The sequence below is a fragment of the Dermacentor silvarum genome, chromosome 5, assembly GCF_013339745.2.
Source record: "Dermacentor silvarum isolate Dsil-2018 chromosome 5, BIME_Dsil_1.4, whole genome shotgun sequence".
NCBI lineage: Eukaryota > Metazoa > Arthropoda > Arachnida > Ixodida > Ixodidae > Dermacentor > Dermacentor silvarum.
The window spans coordinates 22,879,893-22,885,123 of NC_051158.1; positions in this window are offsets into that span (position 1 = coordinate 22,879,893).

Consider the following 5,231-nt stretch of genomic DNA (forward strand, 5'->3'; position numbering starts at 1 on the left):
AAAAAAGGTGCTAGGGCCTTCGCATTTTTATATAAGACCACTTATATTGCCCCTAACCACACAAGACCAACTTGTGGTGGAAATAAGGCACCTTTATCACCAACTAGCAGAAAAAGGACATGACATCACTTTTCAGTGGCTCCCAGGCCACTGCGGCATCATGGGCAACGAAGAGGCCGATGAAGCTGCGAGGTGGGCTTACGAAAATGCTGTTAAGGAACCCATCACGTTATAAAGAGCCGCTGCAGCAACAAAGCTTCGCATACTCGCGCTTGATGCCACTCGATCCATGTGGAACACGCCAGGTTTCCGGTATACTCGGCTGCACCGCTTGGACCCATCCCTCCGACTACATATTCCGTCTGGACTTCCCAGAATCGAGACAACTGCTCTCTGCCGACTGTGGCTTCGAGTATCCTTTACTAATGATTCTGCTTGTCGCATCGGAATGGCTGACAGTGCTGGTTGTGATAGTTGCGGCAGCGAGGAAACAGTCCAACATATCCTGTGTCATTGTCCCCGCTACAGCTCCCAGAGACAGTCGCTCGTTTCGGAGTTGGCACGCCTCGACGACCGGCTGCTTTCTGAGCAGACGATTTTAGAATGCCGGCTGATACGGTCTTCATACCAGAAGGGCGACGAGGGCGCTACTGAAGTTCCACCGGTCAAGCGACCTGTTTGAGCGACTGTTAACCTCCCGGTTAACCTCCATGCCTTTCGCATCTCATTTTTATATGTATATTGTGAGCGCATTTTGGGCATATCGTCGTCGTCATCTGTACATACGACTCATCATCTTGCGAGAGCATATAGAGAAACATACTACGTAAAGAGTGGCCACAAGGGCCGTTTCGCGGCCGAGCAATTGAGGGTCTGACCACCCGCCAGATGGCGTAGCGACAAGCGCTTCCACTTCGCTTCAAAGATAGACAGGTTATCATGCCTCCAGCGGGCTGCATCGACGCGTCATCTATTTCTCTATGACGTCCCCTCTGTGGTGTCCCGTCTCCATAGAAACGTTGATGCTGCGCTGGCTGCTCCGGTCATGTGCAGCTGGATACGCCCACCTCGCCGCGCTTTCAACACGCCGGTTCGCTGCTGCGGCAAGTTGCATCCTTTTGTCTGCACTAAGAATTTGCAGTTGTTTGCGTTCAACATTATTAAAGAGATGTTTATTGACGCCGATGGAGTGTATTTTTGCGTGCGTAGCATACAATATATGCTTCGGCGTCCACCGAGGCTGGTTCGTAAGCGTGGGCTGTACATAACGCGTTGCTGTCATTGTTAAACCATTCTTGTTGTTCTGCCTGCTCTTTACCTGCAATTTTAAGGATATGTACTGAAATTAGTTGTGCCCAATAGGATCTTGGTAGTACGCTTGTAAACAAGGAAAAATAAAGCATTTTGTACTGTGCCACTACTGCTTCCTGTTGTGTGTAATTCAAAAGAACGGCAAAAAAGTGAGAACAACAACAACAACAACAAAATCTCTGACCGCATGATTTTATGCTGTTCGCATGAGCAAATTCCGTTTTTCATGGTACATCGACAACCTTGGTTGTTTTTGTTTAGTAAAAAGATTGCGATCTGCTAGTTTAGACGCCTGTTTATGCCAAAAACACAACACCGGAGCTTCACTAAAGATAACGTAGTTGAACACTTAAACAGCTAGGTAAATCATATTGAAAAGCGCTGCTGTCAAAACCGAAACCAAAACAGAGCCAAACCAGGCGTCCCGAATCTCGGAAGACAACATTGACGGTCTGACCAGCCGCTGGTCGCGCTGGTAGCAGTGCAGTAGCTGGGCCGCAAGGCCCTACGGGAGTGTCCGCTCTTTACGTAGTATGTTACTCTATGGTGAGAGCGCTATTCGTGCATATCGTCGTCGTCATCTGTACATACGACTCATCATCTTTTGTCTCGTGCGGTGCTTCGTCTCTGCCTCTGGCGGCTGCTCAGAAATAAAGGCATCGTATCGGTCGACGTCTCACAAGATTATATATAGTAAAGGGCTTTATTAGAGTTCGGAGGAGCGCAGCGGCGACAGTCAAAAGGAGACACAGCTTTCAAGCACGAGCGCTATTGCCGAGCAAAAGCGCTGGACCCACTAGCGTCTGGTCCCACTAGCGTCTCTCTTCGCTACAATATATATATATATATATATATATATATATATATATATATATATATATATATATATATATATATATATATATTTGCCCCTGAAAAAACGTCTTTCCAGATATGCATTTCATTTTAAACGTGACGCTCACTTTAAGGGTATCGGTGTAAGCTTGGTCTTTGTAAGCGGGCTTTCCCACATTCAGTATTGCAGTAAATGAAGCCTACTTGCCGTATGCGAACGATGCGATGCGAACAGGTCCCGATAACGCTATCGTTCTATTCTTCAAGGCGAAGCTTAAGCGCCCTCCAATTTTTTTAATAAATGATGGCTTTTTTGTGAACTTTTCAATTATTGCTTGAATCGCAAACATGCAAATTACAAAGTTGCAAGGCACCTCAAAAAACCTCCGAATCAAGCATTTGTTTCGTGCTGAAATGTACTTGGTTGCTTTTTCTAAGAAAAAACAAAAGCCCGCGAAATACGCGACATATAAATAGATGCACGCTCGCACGCCGCTACTCCAATTTTACCGACACGTCGGAGTGGTTGGGGATGATGTGGTTCGGCATGATTAACTCCACCAGATGCCCATGCTTAGCGCCAACGCCGGATTTTCTGCGACACGGGGCCCTTAACGCTTTCGCGTTAAAAAGTATTATCGTTAGTGCCTCTGTAAACAAAGTGCAGCTGCATTCGAACACTTCCGCATATCTCTTCTCACCAGCCTGGTTTCTTCGCCGCCGCGTCGTGTGAAATAGCGACGTCATGTTCAATTTAACCAGGAGAATATCTGACGGTCAGCTTGATCTGTGTCCTAATTGGTGTGCTTTATTCACATTGCCCTTGGGAACACTTGTTTTGGGACTCCACGAGTACTCCTATACCTTCATTTGAGAATTTATATAATGCTGTCACTGAGTAACGTAAAATTTAAGGCAGCAGTGATTAAAAAAAACCACACAAAAGTCAGCACAACAGTCGGACTGAAATGGTCGGGTTTTCCAATGTGGCCAGTGTCCTGTCGAGCTGGCCTATTATTTTATTCACATGACACAAAGGAGATGTAACCAACGCTTTCGCGGGAAAGCAAGTATGTGGTACATGAAAAATTCTTCAGGCATTCAACACAAACACGTCGTCTGTGAAGGATGCGATGGGTATTCTACGAGCATGTCATCGAAAATTGTTCAATTAAATACACAGTAACCTATACATAAAATAATACAGTCCATTTACAAAGAAAAGAAAAAGAAAACACTTCAGCAACATCATTATATAAACACACTTTACAGAAAGCGTAGCAGCATAAAACGAACGCAATTTATCAAATTTTAGTAGACAAGAGAGAAGGTTTTTGCTGTCAGCACTCAGCAGTTTCAAATGGAAAATACAGTGGCTCATTTGTACGTCTTCACGTTATCTGCCATCTGGCCTATTAAACATGGCGGTGTATTATGCACTTTGGTCAGTCATGGAGCTTGCCGTAAAGAAAGAGGGGGAAAGAAAATTTTTCCTTTTAAAATCAGTGAACACATCTGTGGTCGTCAATAGTCACAGCGCGTGTCACGCTGCTGTTCCAAGATAAGTGACGTTTGATCCGCGTCTTTTTACCGCCGTGTCATGTGTACCCCGCTCATCATTGGGTACCTGCGCGAGGATTGTGGGGCTTTTGGTTCTAACGAGGCTGCGTTCGTGGAGATGGCATATGCTTCATCCAAACTTTGTAGTGTTCAATTCACTTAAAACTGTGCACCCTCGTCCCGGTTCGGGCATATTTCACAAGTGCATGCACTACACAAGCTCATTGCACCGTTCGCTTCCGCAGCTTGGACAAGGGAGGCGAGTCTCCGTCATTTGGATCGATCCCTCGTAGAAGAAGTTGTTGCAGTCTTGGCAAACGAAAATGCGCTTAAGTTCCAAGCTCACTTCACCTACCACTCCTGCATTCCTGGGGAGAAAAAGCAATGTTATGAAAATGTGGAAACCCGGTTAAGGTACACGAAGAATTATTGTACAGTGCTCCCCAACTGAAACGCCATGCTTGAAGAGAATGACTGTCGGGAGTTTTCGCGCCACCGGTGGGCATTGGGGACACCGAGCCGATGCACTTTTGATCAAGTGAAAGTCGTAATACGCTACTAATGCATGCATACACCCAGCACTCCGCGGTGGGGAAAATAGTGCTGGCCGGCATGCTGTCTGAGTATCGCGTTGCAATCGCTGAGCAGTGTTCGTGCGCGGCCCTTTTATTGCGATAGCAATTATATGGACACTTCTACCGGATTTCTGCCGTCGCCGTGAGGTTCCCTATAGATAAAATCTTCGAGCGGAAGCGTGCGGGGACGCGCGCTATCACGGAGAGCGAACGTACTCAATCACCCACGCGCAAGCAAGGAAGCGGGAAGCCAGCGCCGGAGGGAGGGCGGGGGGGGGGGGGGGGGGGGCGCACTTCTACGCTGCAAACAACCGCGCTCGTCGCTCGTCCGCACCGTCTCTTATCTCCACACGGCTCTCACCTTTATGCGCCGTGCATTCGCCGCTCAGTTTCCGTTGAAGCGATAGACCGCACGTACTTTGGCCGGCTGCTGCGGCGTATATATGCGCTTGCTGCCAGCGTTTTGAAAGTCGTTGTCTGCAGTCATTCAGTGTGATCTATTCATGTTTGTTTATGCGCGCTCACACCACGCTTGTTCAATCAGTTAGTAATAGTCGGGCCACATTTTCCAACGCACGCTACACATGCAATGCTGCCCGGGTCGGCAGTGCAGCGCTACAGGTGTGTCCCTTCGCACGCGCGGCCCACGGGAAGCGCTTCTCATCAACACCACCGTTTCACACGTGCCTCCTCGTGGTCATCGAGTCTCTCTTCATGTCGGTCTACTTACGCCGCAGCACACCTGCTTACTTAATCAGCTCATGTTTACTACAATTCATATTGCTACCAATGCCGCTCACCTTACTTCGTATGACATTGCTGTGTTGCTATCGCATTCATTGCTTCACCCTTAGGGCGAAACTGTGACATTTTCTAAATAAAAGATGTACAAATTCCCTGTGCTGCGCGAAGGAAATAAAAAAATAAAGGGACTACACAAGTTGAAATAAC